General features: G+C 42.0%; 1 protein-coding gene across 21 annotated transcripts in view; it reads right to left on the bottom strand.

Moving 5' to 3' along the window:
- Positions 1-15077, bottom strand: part of LOC147335864 (receptor-type tyrosine-protein phosphatase delta-like) — a 418922-nt gene that overhangs the window by 302414 nt on the left and 101431 nt on the right. For all 21 annotated transcript variants that reach the window (XM_086283190.1, XM_086283253.1, XM_086283206.1 and 18 more), the window contains exon 4: positions 4118-4141. The gene's annotated coding sequence lies outside the window, so the exon portion shown is untranslated. The remainder of the gene's footprint in view (positions 1-4117; positions 4142-15077) is intronic.

Genomic DNA, 15077 nt, shown 5'->3' with positions numbered 1-15077 from the left:
GGTATTTTTGGGTAGGCGGTAGTGGGCTTTCTTTCCCTTCCTAACTGATCACATAAGGATGCTTGAAAAGAACGTGCAAGCATTACATTTAAACACATATGCAGTTGAGCATACTTTTTTGACGCGTGAGGATTGTTGCACAAGTAGTCTTTTGTGCCTAAACAGAGAATCTGAACACAAAGGGGGGGAAAGTTCAAAATATAAAGCTCACACAGTCTTGTGAAGTAGTCACTTCCAGCCTCCAAATGTAGATTTTGTCACTCGCAGTTGAGAAACTCCGAGTTTTAACAACAGTACTATGCAAAAGTCTTGATCCACAACTCATTTCTTTATATTTTTCATCCAAGAAGTCAGTCTTTCTTTTTTTAAGTGGTCTTGAGTGATAGTTCTCGAGGCTTTCAACTTTTTCTTGGAAAATTGGCTGCGTTTTTCAGTTATTTTCAGTCCTGTGATTTAGGGCTGAACGATTATGGAAAATAATCTAATTGCGATTTTTTGCCCCAATATTGCGATTGCGATGCGATATGCGATTATTTTTTAAGGTCTTTGTCTTCTGTATTATTAAACAAAGACAAGCAATACATCATATAGTATGGCCAATACTATATTACATTAATTTTAAACTGTTCTTTCCTGGAAGACAGACCTCTGTTATGATGACATGAGGTGATGCATGAATTGATGACTGACATTTTTATTTAACTTCTTCAATCACAACAGTATATTTGAACATACACAATAGTTTATTTTTAGCTTACAAACATCTGAGCATAAAGTGCTGACAAGGAACCCTGGTGTAAACATTAAAATGAAAGTCAGTACAATGTGCAGATTGCAGAAATATATATAAAAAAAATCAGTGGCTTTACCACACTCAGTTTTTCGACATCTGTGAACTACTAGACAGTCATTCAATTAAAAAATAATATTAAATAAATAAAACTAATAAATAAAAAATACACACATCTTACTGATCTCTGCAGTCAGTAACATTACACATAAAGTGCAAACATAATAGCAATTGTATAAACACACACACAAACACGCCTTTAAAATTTAAAGGCGTGAAATTGGACGGTCTAGTTCTGATTAGCGTCACCGCTGTCTCGGTGGAGTTTAATAAACTCGGTCGTCTGCTTCTTGCTATCTAAAATATAACCAGACACTGGCGTAAATTCTCGACTGTCTCATACTTCTGTTTAATAAGTTTTCTGTTTGACGTTTAGTCAGCTGTGTGAAAACCAAGGAGGAACCCACCCGGGGGATTAATAAAGTTTTATTTTATCTAATCTAATAACTTTAATCTCAGCCAAACCGATTTACTCACGAACAAACAAAACACTGAAAAAAGCCCAACAATAACATTTTTAGGTTGTCTAAGTGACTTATATATTACGTTTAACCCGAGCAGCGAAACTCCGCGGTGATCTGAAAATGATGTGCCGGGAGTTGTGCCGTTCGCGGCCGCATCAGTAACCCTCGAGCTCCCGGCTAGCTGTCGAGCTGGTGGGTAGCAGACGCCTCTGAAAACGTCGAAGCACTTTTGCAAATATGGGATATCTTGATAAACCGAGCAGATATTTGATGTTTACACAACTACTTTCTCGCCTGAAAATATGTTAAAAGTTTATTTTGTGATCCAGAAAGATTAGTATGAGTAATTTTAAAACTTAGTAGCGGCCGCCATTGTTGGAAACTGGAGTTTGGCTGGGCCGCGCTATGAATTCTGGGATATGGTAGTAATTTGGACAGCCTTCGGCGCGTCGCTGTGACGTAATCGGTCTACAAATGCGGCCTCAGGAGGATGCAGCCCATGAATTTGGACATGTCCAGAGTATAATCGCAGCCTTTGCGGTTAGAAAATTGCACTTGATCATGTCGCGATATTATCGCAAATGCGATATATCGTTCAGCCCTACTGTGATTGTACCTGACCATAATCAGCCCATTTTTGTTTGCTTCTTCAGCCACTTAACACTGGCATATGAGTCAGTGAAGTTTAGAAAGGCACCTAACTCATGGGATGAGCCAGTGTTGTGTCTATATATAACAGACAACTTGGCAAAGAATCAGTTTTAGGCTGTATCTTTGTTCACTTTGTTAACATTAGCCTAAACCAAAAACACGTTTATTCACATTTGTTAGCTGAATCTATGAAGACAAAAAGATAACAACTTGATAGACATAAAATATTATTTTTTTTGCATCAGCAATGTGATTCCCAAAGAGCTATTACCTGAAAACTTGGCTTATCTTGACACTGTGCCCAGTGTGTCCTTCAAAAAATTAAAGAAACTGGACAAGTGGAGGGCAAATGAAGATGTGACAGACCATCTACAGAAGATGAACAGTTTCTGAAAGTCATGTTCTTAAGAAATAGGAAAAAATCCATCAGAGAAGAGCGCCGAAACGGTTGATCTATGCCACATTATACAAGACTTGGACTGAAAATCACTGGCAACAGGTCTTATGAACAGATGAATCTAAATATGACAATTTGTCATCATTATATCAGAGGGGGGGGGGGGGGGGGGGGTGTACAACAGTGTGTTTCTATAGACATCTGGTTTGATCTACCAATGTCTGACGGCCATGGCATCATTTTTCACCATGACAATGATCCCAAACACACATATATAGAAAAACACACAGTGGAACACCATCAGTCATGGATTGGCCTCCCCGGAGCCCGGACCTCAACACTATTGAAGCACCGTGGGATCATATTGAGAGAACACAAAACAAAAGGCAACCAATAACCAAAAAAAGAGCTTTGACAGTCCTACAAGAAGCCTGGAGAACTATTCCTGAAGACTGCTTCAAAGAATTATGAGAAAACTGACTAGGAGAGTTCCGGCTGCGATGAAGAATAAAGGTGGTCACACTAAACATCAAGCTGGTTATTATTGTAATCTGGAACTTCAATAATCCCTGCACCTATTTCCCATTTTCCTAGCAAAATATAAGGAAACAAAGGGGGCTCAAGACTTGTGCACAGTACTGTGCACCTGCTTTCTGGAACAACCCCCCCTATAACCCTGACATCCACATTCAGCCTCGTTTTTTCTGCAGTTACAATGCATGGCTTTATTAGATAATCTTTGAAGCAGTTTCCACCACTGTGAGGAAAAGTAATTAATGCAGTTCTGACATATGCAGGAAAAAAGCAGCATCCATCAGACCCACATGAGCACAACTGCACTAAGTATGACCTGCGCAGGATAAACGGAATTATAAAGTGAGCCCCTCATCAGCTGTCTTTCTAGGTTAAAAAACAAATGTGGTATTGAGTCGGAATTGAATTATTCTTTCTTTGTGCATCTGTGTGGGATTTCTAATTAATGCTGCAGCAGATCTGAGAACGCCAGAGTGCAATGCAGTTTGACTACAGAGAAGGAGTGTTCAGTGGGTTGGAAGCAGGAGTTATGGCGTCTTTTTTTATGGCTAAGAGTGTAAAACTGCTCCAAGTCTTTTTACCAAGTATAAAAACTTTTGTCCTTTTCAGCTCTTCAGTACATGGCAGACCACCTTAAAAAAAAAAAGAAAAGTTGAAGCATGGATGAACTTTCAGAGGAAAGTTAATTCCGGGAACAAGAAATCCAGGTTTCTCTCACTACATGGCCACTATCCACGCTACCAGCGGTTTCATGTTGACACGTGGACTTGCCGAAACAGCAAAGGGGTTCACAGCTTAGCACATGTGAGATTTCCACACACTCACCATAGAGTGGAAACAAACACCATCCGTTCAATGCTTGTTTAAGTCAACACTGCTGACGTATTCTTTGAACAATCTGGGACATTTGATTCTCATTTGAATAAAACTCAAATTGAAGGCACAGAGCACACAATCCACTTGCCAGAGAAAGCCACCATTGTTTATTCTCATGCACACATATGGGAAAATGGGATGGGTGGGGATTGCAGGGCATTGCGTACCTTACTGGGCAAACATCAGCATCTCGGTGTTGCGTTGGCTCTTCCCGAGCCCCACCCCACCCGTCACCTAACCCTTTTTCTATATTCATGCATTTGCATCACTTCCATAGACACGTGACAATTCAAACAGCGCTCTCACTCTTGGGAATAGTGCTATGAAAAATGAAACAAGTCTTACCTAGTGCGGAATGGTTGGTCACATCTGTAAGCAAATCATTTGGGAAAAGTGGGGGAGGGGGGTGAGGAGGAGAGAAAGTGAGAAAAAAGAAGAAGAAACGTCAGCAAATTACAATGTACAGCAAGCTAAACTTCAACGCAGGCTGAGGCTTTCTCCGGCTACCCTGAAAAATGATCGTCTCCCAGCATTGTACAGAGTCAGGGGGTTAAGAATAGGCTGTGTCAAGAGAGGGGGACATCATTTATTAATCGAGGGACATGAAACGTCTGAGATAGTCTCCCCCGAGGATCCCGAGTTTGCACAACTTGCATTAATATTTGTCAGTGTTTCAAAATTTTAAAGGTGGAGGCAGAAATTATGTAAGCAGAAACCCAATCCATTACCTGCGAGTCATCGCCTTTTTTTCCCCTTCTTCTTTCGTTCCCCCACTAGTGTAACACAACCACAGAACAAACAAATGTGCTCACACAAACCCACACCCAGAGTGTTCCTCGCTCTCTCTCCATATGTCTCTGAGGTAATTAAGTAGCCCTCAGATATCTCTCACCCTATGTCCTGGACCTTTTACTACACTTCCCCGAGCTTGTTAGTCCGACAGCGGACATCCAAGGTTCCAAAGGCGTAATAAAATGGCAGTCTTGTGCACACCACAAAGACCCCAGGCAGCACGCCAAAAAAAGGCCACCATTTAGCCACATCTTCACTAGTCACTGCTACCTGACATTCCCATGAGTTACAGAAAGGGGTATTGAGATAGGCCTGGTCCCCAACCCTCCCCTCTGCTTTCCTGTACTAATATTCCACCATGCTGAGAAATATGTACTGGATTTCCATTACACCGTGCTTTTTTTTTTTTTTTTAACATCGGAAGTGGTCCCTGTACAAATGTACTCTTCTAAAGCACAGTTTTGCTTTCTTGTAAATGTGCAATAAAACACGGAAATGGAGTGAGCTGACAATAACAGGGAATAGTGTGAGGGAAATAGTAGACTCAGGACTAATTCGGAGTTGCTGTTGCTTACAGTGCAGTCTTGTTTTGTTGCTAAGCAGAATTTGCGGGTAATATGATTTATCACCGATGATTTCTATCCCCGCCCCCTCAGCCCCCAAAACTCCCTGCATTCATTTACATTTTTGGTAGGGATGCAGCAAATCCCCACGAGGATCAACAACAAGTGAATGTGATTGCAATATCTGTTTTGTGCGTGAGAACAAATCTATTTTCAGGCAAAAGGCGGAGGAAGATTGGGGTTCAATCTCTGGGACGCTCATTACATTCCGCCTGACACACATCCGTGCTCGCTGCTACTGTTGTTGCTAAACAGAGAGCTCAGCTGAGGACCTTGAAGCTTCATGCCAGGAAAATTGGACCCTGGGGAAGGGGGGTAGCAGGGACTGATGTTGGACTTGAAGTGCCGTGGAGAAGCACCTGGGGTTTCAACGGCATTAGCATCAGTTTTGGGAGAAAGTGAGAGACCAAGCCATGCCAGTAATAGGCAACAACGAAAATGTAAAAGATACAGTTGTTGTGGCAAATGTTTACATGCGGTGCATTTTGCAATGAAGTGCAAATGCTTGAGAACAATGAAGCGCGTACAGTTAGATGACTGTACTTTGTCAGGAAGGACAAGTCCTACGCTCTCAGCTATTCCACATTCCTGTTTTTAACAGAGAGACTTTTTGCAGTGCAGTGAAGATTATTGATTTTTTTCCTTCTGAGTCCTGTGGTGGAAATTTAGGATGCCCAGCCAATCAAAACTAGTGGAGGTAGCGTGGGCCTAAGTGGATTAGACTAGTGGGTATGGTGGAGGGAGAATCTAGAGGGAGAAACTGAAGCTCTGGTGGCTTCAATAAACCCACTCTGTGAACCAGGAAATAGATGGAAGACTAAGACACTTTTTTCACCCTCTCTCACCCTCCTGTTTTAAGCAGATAAGCTGCTTCCAAGGTCTTAGTTATGCTGTGTAGAACCCAAAACACGATATGGAAACTTTTGACAAGTCAAATAAAAAGAAAGAAGCTGAGAAGTCTGTTCCCCGTGTTGTCTTTTCTCTGTTGACAAGAGGGATTTGGGTATGTTTGGAGTGGTCAGTACTGGGGGAATTACAAAAAGCCTCTGAGATGTGGCATAGTGAGCATGTCACAGCACCAACGTGGGTCTTTAGTGAAGGCCCGGGCTCCTTTTAAGTTAAGCCTTGACTAGCCATTGCAATAAAGAAGAAATGGCTTTGCTTTGATGAGCAACTGGCAGCCTCACCGTGAACCCTTTTATGTTTTCTTTTAAATTCAATCTTCTTTTCTTTTGGTTTCTTTTTCTCTGTTTTGTTTCTTTGTGGTTGTGGTGGCAGCTCACTATGACATCACTTGTACCAAAATAGCTTCAAGAATTAGCAGAAAGTTAGTGCATTTCACGAAGAGTCCTGTTGACATTTAAGCTTTCATTGTCTCAAGTCTATAGGTGTATAAATACAGTAGTTGCCAGTTATAGACTCCATATTTATTCCGGTATTTTTGCACTTTGTAGCATTGCACATGCAAATCTGTACATATGCCACACATGTCTTTGTTATCTTTTTTAAGCACACAGAAAGCAAAAAGAGTCCAGCTCCTTGTAGCTGGCCAATAAAGCTGATTTTGATTCTGTGTGTGGAGTGTTTGCTTGAGCTGTATCTTAATAACTGGCTGTTTGTTATTTAGGTCTTTGGTTTTGAGTTTTAAAATTTGGGTGATCATCTTTTACCATCTCAACTCGGGTGCACGTCATAACAGTAATCCCCACACTTTTGTTCCCTTCATACGTCAAACTGTTTTAGTGGGTAAATGCACAAAAGAGAAACATTTACCATCTCTTTTCACCAGAGAAACTTCTTACTCAAAGCAGCGATAATCACAGCAGCTTTAGCTCACTTTGCTGTTGCAAACTTCACAACTTTCTTGCCAGATTTAGCAACTTTTCGTAGTCTTTCATCCTACGGTCACACCCGGGAAAACAGTTGGTATGAGAACAAAATTATCGTGAAACATTGTCATCTTGTTATCTTTGAAATAGTTACTTCGAGATCAGGGACTAATCCTGCAACCCATCGCGGCCCGATGCCATTTTCAAAGTGAGCTTGTTGCGTCAAGGCAATAAAACTACAATAAGAAAAAGAAAGTCTGCAATCAGTTTGCAATTGAATGGGATTAAATTGGTAATTGCATGCAATCTGTTTGTGATAATATATCAATTTACTGTGATAAATGAGCACACAGCTATGTCATTGAAATTCACATTAAACAGAAATTCAAAGAGAGGCCTTGCAGACAATGTGGGCTCATCAGTGCACACTGACTAAGACTGAATCACTAAACTGCCTCAGAGGGACTGCAGTCAGTCTATGTTGGAGTGTTTGGAGACAGACTGCCTTTCACCAGGCGATCTGTGCAAAGGCCTTGCAATCAAAAGTGTCTGCCACAGCTAATTGCAATCAGTCGCCAAATAGGAAAAAAATTCAGTGCTATCTCTGGGCAATAACCCATTTTTTCTAGTCACAAGAAGGTTGCCATCCTGTTTTTACTCTAGTGTGAATATGTCTTGTTTTTCAGAAGATCTAAACCTAGTCAAAAACTAACACTACTAATTGCTCTAGCTTGGAGTCAACTTAGACAATTTTCAGACAACATTGTGGTTATCAAAGTCACTACACCCCTGCGTTAGGTGAAGCTTCAAATATCTGCTGTTGACTCAAGTCTCCGAAGCTCAAAAAGTGGTATTCGGGATAGTCAAAGTAGTTGCACTGTGAACACAGTCTCATTTCACAATGAATTGTTGTGCAGAGAAACAATGGTGCCAAAGATTACCCTTTATACAAGAATTTGGATTAAACTTAAAGAGGCATCATCTGCCCTTGGTGGGATTTTTGGTGTAGGGTACAGTATGGTGCATCCTCTGAGATTTGGCAGCTCCTGGACAAGGACATCAGTTTCCCCGAGAGAGACTCTGTTTCACGCTGCCAGTGTTGAATTTTGTCATTCGTCTCATACTGCACCACATCACAGAGAACACTGCTGTTTTAGGGAGGGAGTCAGATGAGCTTTGGTTTTTTATTTTTCTTCTTTTTATTTTTTTCCCCAACATAAAATCCCCCACCACATCTTCTTAAATACATTAGCTCAATATTACAGTGATGTGGTTTCAATATGATTCGTGGATCTCTCGCAGTACTAATTCCAACAATGATAAATCAAACATTATCAGCCAAATGACTATCTAGAAAAGATTTGCCCGCTGCAGATCAAGCCTTAAAACCCTTAAAGATTAAGACTTCTATCTCTTAACACCAACCGCCACAGTAAATCTTTAAAGGTCTGATCAAATTGCTAAATAACTTGTGGCTAAATTATCCTCTAGCAGCCACTAGAAATTCTGCACGAACCTTTATTGCCAATTTTCAGTCTCTCATAGACGGGCGAATAAAGGTGAATGGGAAAATTTGTCTCTCGGGTCAAGTAAGGCGGAGGAAAAGCAACAGTTTGATTTGATATGTATCTATTACTGTACCTCTTATTGTAAGTATTATTTCCTCTGTAATTATCTATGTTTCCTGTTTCAAATACTCAAATAACATGCTGCAGTATTCTTGCAGCTTATGTACAGTATAATGGTATTGGGTGCCTTGTACATAGAAAAGGCGTTATTGTTAAAACAGTATGTTACTAATGGGACCGATACTGACCAGGAAATCAAACTACCCACCGCCCTATCCCCTGTTCCTCTGTTGTCTAGTTCCACAGGGCACCTTTTCAGTTTAATTGCAGTTAATCAGCGAGTCAGACATCCCCCCCCTCAAATAAACAGCTCCACTTTTTCTCAGGGGCACAAGGCAATACACACATGCACACAGAAAGCGAGAGTAACAGCAAGAGAGAGCGAGGGAAAGCTCGCTCTCCTCAAATCGGCTACAGGAGTGAGTGCCCACTAATTGGAAATCAAAAGCAATGGAGCTGGAAGGCAGCCGAGAAAGAACAGTGAAACCTCAAGCGCCTGTTGTCGGTCAATTTAGACCATGACAAAAAAGGCCCTGCTTCTTGTGTCACCATTTAACCTATTCACCAGTGTGGAATGAGAGCAGCTGTTTTTTTACAGTACCACATAATGGGACAAAATGGCTCTGGTTGGCCATGCTCCAGCTAGCTGCAAAAAGGCTCCGACGCAGAGAGAAAAAGGGAAAAAAGGTGCAAAGAAGATACGGCAGGAGACGGGAACGCTGCTGCCTCGTTATCAGCGATGCAGAGAGAGAGCACTCACACTCTTCCATCTGAGCTGAAATAAACATTACTTCTTTTTTTTTTTGTGCGTGTGTGTCGCAACAAACAATTAGAGAAGCCACCACAGAGGCTACAGATGGCCTGGGCTCACACAGACTGCGGAAGTATCTAGAAGTTTACACAAGTCAGACGAAAAGCCAGATCGGCTCCAGAGCCGAGGCTGTTCTCCGACTAAAAAAATAAAATAAAATAAAATATTGCTCAGTTGTTTTTAATCCCTTTCCGAGTTGAGGTGTGAATAAGTACTTTGTGAGTGACAGCTTGATGAGCGCAGTTATAGAAACTCCAAACTTCATCAGGCAGTTGTCAGACTGGGGGGCTGTCCGGTTTAAAGGCTGCTCAAGCATAACAGTACGGGAATGAGGTATGCTTATGTTAGCACAGCAGCAGATGTTCTGTTTCTGTTCCAGCTGTCTTCTTTTTTGAAGTGCCGTGCTCGGTATATCTCAATCCCAAATCTTTATTACTATCCTCTCATCCACCCCCCCTCGCCTCCCCGGGTCAGGCGGGAGTCAAACTAAGCAATCACAGGTAGACTAATTACTAATAGATGCCTCTTTTTTCCTGAAACAATTATACTTTCGACACATTTGTCACAGAGTTTCAACAGACTGCAAAAACATTGTAAAAAGAGAGAAGAGAGAGATCACTCATGTTTATTCCCAGTTTTTACCTGCTATGCTAGAAAAGCACAATAGAAAAAAATGAATGACATAACAGAGCTAACTCAAATGAAGCCACATGTCTGATGTATCTTCCTGGGGGCTTTGCCCACCCTCTTGTGTTTAAAAAAAAAAGAAAGAAAGGGAAAAAAAGAAAAAAACAAAACACTGAAGGGATTTAAGGGACTTTTTCAAATGCGGCTTTTTTCTGGAATTCAGCCTGGCAGACCTTGATGAGTGATCAGAAGTTGGGAGATCATAGACCCGTGGGCTCTATGCTGAGTTCTGACCCTGGGTTCAGCTACGCAGAGGTGGGATAAAGACTCTCTTGCCTGGGGAGAAGTAGAGGGAGGAAAGGGTAGAAAGGAAGAAATAAAACGAGGGAGCGGCAATAGCCTTGATGCCTCTAGCAGTGCGGTGCCGGCTCGGCCCTTCATATCAGCCACTTGTGAAGACGGGAGGGGGGAAACCCTACAGGCACTCGTATGTCGACCGGCGCGATCAAGGCCAGCTAAGAAAAACCTGGGTCTGGAGCTGCTGTTACTTTAGGCTATGGTGTGAGCTGGAGAAGCTCAAAGAGAGAGACTTTAATGATGTTTGACACTTCACCATTACCGCAGGTCACGAGGACACGCCTCACAATTGACTGCATTTCCAATTGAAATTCTTCAGGTCTAAAGATCACAGTCATTTACGGCCCCATTGCACGCTAAACGCTCACGCCGACAATCTGAGGAGCTTGTACGAAGGAGTTCCTTAAATCTCTGACTCAAACAGATAATTAGACATAATGAGTAAACAATGTGGCTGCAAGATGTGAGCGGGCTTATTGCTTTTTAATTGTGTTTCTCTTGGCGAGCTGAGCTACTTCTGCGAGCGCCGTTTACCTGTGTGCATTGGCCCGTGTGAGGCCAGGTGCAGTCATTACCACGGGACAGATGGATCAGCAGAAGCGTTGCTCGTTTCTCTTGCAAGGCAACATGGTGGCTGCCATATGTAAGCTCATCATTAAAAGTGACCTTTGACCCTCCAGCGGGTGCCTGTCATTCTAATGGAGTTAATTAAGAACGTCCGCCACAGCGCGGAGGATGTGGTATTTTCCTCTCTTTGTGTTTGTGGATGTTATTGGCTCGCAACGACGAGTAATATTAATGTCTGCGCGTTGTATATTTGGGGGCTGGCATCCATTCGCACGTTAGGGCGGTTTGCATGTAGTCGTGCCTCGGGTGTCAGACGTGTTTAAGTTTGGGGGTATCTTTTAATATTGCCGACGTAGCTCCTTTGAAAATTCATTAAAGTGCTTCGACCCCTCTGCCATCTGCGCGAGCAAGAGGTAGGGTGTCGTGCAGCTGGGGAGCACGGGAAGATGAAAATTCTGACACGGGCAAAAGCAGGCGGGCGAGCCCCTGGACACAGATTGAAGGCCAGTGATATGCCAGCTTTGAACTGCTGTTTATTTATTCCTAGGCCTTATCTAAAGGTTCCATTCAAATTTAGATTCAGAGATAAAGACTGCTGGCAGCAGTCACACATTTCTCTGGCAAATGGCAAAATGTTATGTAAGCGTGATGCTTATAAAATAAAATTTTTTTAAAACAATCCCTTAGAGGGCTAATTAAAAATGCTACACTAATTGCTAAGTGTCAAGCTAAAGTATAATTAACTCCACAATTACATGCAGTGTATTACAGACCGATTACAGCGATAAACCTCAGCTGCTGATGCCAACTGAATATATACAAATAAGCATAGCCAAGCCAGATCATCCTCATTAATATGTCGGGATTTAATGCACATTTGGAGCGTTTAGGCCTCCTTGTCCGACGCTTCCTCGTTAATCCGTGTCACTTCTCTATAACTACCAAAAGTCAGGCTCTTGTCAAGCGTTTGATCAGCACGGTCTCTGGCGCACTCTCTGGTGCCAGTTACTTACTCACAATGAAGCAATATGAGTAGCGGTGTTTATGCCCTGTAATCACTTTCTCCTACACCTGATCCCCTCTTCATAAACTCAGCGCACCAACATTATTGCTGTTATAGTCGGAAATATGGAGCTATGTATTATGCATTAACAATCATCTCCCGGAGGGAAGGCACACACACACACTTTGATGCCAAGACACACACGCACACACGTGCAGCGTCATCACTGGCGAATGTCTGCAGGTATGCTGGAAATGCATGCGAAAATAAGCACGCATAGACATTTCCTTTGCTTTGTCTCCCCCCTCGCATCAGTGTACACAGATGCGTCGACGCTCGCTCACTTTAGCATATGCCTCGAAGCATTGGGGTGTAATAGAGGCTGCCTGCACTTTGCCTCGTCTCCCCTTCCCTGACACTAATCAACACCTCTTCTGCTATTAAAAATTCCTCTCCATGCCTTTTGATCTGCTAACTATCTCATTTACATGACTGGCGCTCAGCAAACCAGCCTGCTGTTGGGGAGGTGTGATGAGGTGAGGTGGGGCCGGAGGGAGGGGCTGGCGGCCGGGGTGAGAAAAAGGAAAAGTGGAAAAGTGGGGGCAGGGGGGAAGAGGGACTCTCTTGTTACTGAAACTTATTTCAGCTGCTTAAGGAGCAAAAGATCACGTGCGTGAGAGCGAACGTTTCGGCTGTTTCGTGATTTCAAGTTGTTGCAAGCAGTGCAGCGATCCAAAAATAGAGGGGCTGAAAATAACACAGGGGGGGAAAAATCTCAAACAGGTGGAGAAATAAAACAGCCGAACCCCTGCGTCCTCCTCCCCTCCACGCTTCTTCTTCTCTCCCGTTCTCCCGCCTCTCTTTCTCCTCTTGGCTGACTTTGTGTGGTGCCGTGGGGCTTCCACTGAGCCTGAGCCTCTTTGGCAAGAGCTGTGAGGCTGGCATTGAAAAGGCTTGGTTGTAGCTGGGCGAGAACGCGGGAGCGGGCAGGTAGAGAGGGAGAAAGCGGTCGACGAGTGAGGGAGAGAGAGAGAGACAGGGAAGTTGTGGGAACCATTGTAGGTGGTTTCAATCATTCTGATGCCATCTGTTCCACTCCATTTTTCGCACTGACAGTGGATATTTTCCCCGGTGAGACGAGAGGAGTCTGCGTGCGTGTGTGTATGACAATGAGAGATAGTGAAGGACAGACGAGTATAAGCACAGAGCACAACATATTTATCTTTTACACACTATACAACTCAACTGTATAACCAGGTATCTGATTCCAAACTTTTACTTTGATGCAACTAATGACCACTTTCAGGACTCAGTAAGCGGCTGTCAGTAAGTAATCAGCTACTGTTCATTATTTGAGGAGATATCAATCATTGGTAAAGTCTTCTTGCTTTATTTTTCAACTAAAACTACTTCATTAGTGCTTGCACATCAGTGCTAAACACTCGAAGCTGATGAAAATATCTAAGGAAAAAACCTAAGGGCATTGCAAAGTATTAAAAAATTCACCTGACAGATGAAAACCTTTAATTATTGCAGTTCATCTCTAATATATGCCAGTGTTTTTACATCAAATCATAAAACCAAAATCAGACAATTCTTTAAAACCTGGACCATGAAATGATTGCCCGAATATTTACGTGTTGAAAATGGAGGGTTTATTGAACCTTGTGAATTTAGTTAATTTAATATTATTTGCATATATGAGATTTAAGTAGTATCATATTTGCTAAAGTCAGCACTGTTTTGGTTTTTTTTTTTTTGCAAGTTATTGCTTTAAAAAATTATCTTGCAACTTATTTAGGCTTTATGGAGAGGGGGGAAAAATCACACTGATTATTTATAAGTCTCAAAAAAATCAAACAAATCTAGTTTATCACATATGATACACTTGGTGTGAGAGGATTAAATCAGTTGGATGTATCTTCTGAGGACCATGAACGGCTTTTGCACCAGGTGTCATTGCGCTGGCGGGGCACTGGGTCCTTCATTCTATGAACTTTTAACTCGTGTTTCCTTTCTGCTTAAACATGCATGAAGTTATTTTATCATCCACACACTTTTCAGTGATGACACTCTTCCCTCTCTCTTCCTCATTGGCTCTTTCACCTCAAGCCCTTTTTGTCACTTTCTGTAATAGCCTCCTTATGAACCCCCCCCCCCCACCCCACCCCCCCCTCCTTATTACCTAGCCTGTTTAGCAGGTGTTTCTCTTCCTCTTTGTATACCTCATTTTTATTTCTCCTTCCTGAATAAAAACTAGCACTGAAAATCCCTCTTAGTGTCACCCTGCTTGCTTATATAAAAATCCAACTCTTCAAGATAAAAGGCTACTGAAAATAATACCGGCATTAGGGTTTCCTATTTCACAGCGTTTCAGTTCTGAGGGGTCAGTGAATCTGCGTGATGTGGAATATTGAATATGAAGATGGGGAAGCGCCACAGTGTTTTTTCAGCATGTTTGCTCAGTAAACTCAGTGTTATTGGATCTACAAGTCTGCCGTAGCAGTTGAAGGAAAAGGCCACATTCGGCTTACACTGCACCTCGAAAAGAAATTGGCGGGGATAATGGAACAAAATTCAGGAGAACGTAAAGACAGAATTGTGCAGAGTAAGAAAACAGAGACTAAAGGTTCACCCCTTCAAAACATAACACTAGAGAAATATGAATTTATGCATAGGGAGATATTGCTTTACCCACTGAATTCTGGTATCATATTGTTATCTTCAATGAAAGCAAAAGGGAGTCTACGCTGTGAAAATATAATTTGGCACAGTGGATTTTTGAAATAAGCACTGATATATATCTATATCTATATATATAAGATAAGATAAGATAAGATAAGATAAGATAGAACTTTATTAATCCCTCGGGTGGGTTCCTCTGGGAAATTCGATTTCCAAAAAAGCACAGCACCGACAGAAGTTACAGAGTATATATATATATATATATATATATATATATATATATATATATAAGGATGCCACCATTCTAGCAAAGATGTTACTAATTTGCTACTATTTCACATTTAATGGTTAGCCCTAAACAGTCTATTGAGAGTGTGGGCAGA

The sequence above is a fragment of the Aulonocara sp. 'chitande type north' Nkhata Bay genome, linkage group LG3, assembly GCF_057382095.1.
Source record: "Aulonocara sp. 'chitande type north' Nkhata Bay isolate Kocher_YH1m ecotype deep benthic linkage group LG3, A_spYH_male_GT1.1, whole genome shotgun sequence".
In the NCBI taxonomy this organism is placed as follows: Eukaryota; Metazoa; Chordata; class Actinopteri; order Cichliformes; family Cichlidae; genus Aulonocara; species Aulonocara sp. 'chitande type north' Nkhata Bay.
The sequence above is the reverse complement of the archived record's forward strand: the minus strand, read 5'-3'. Positions and strand labels throughout refer to the sequence as shown.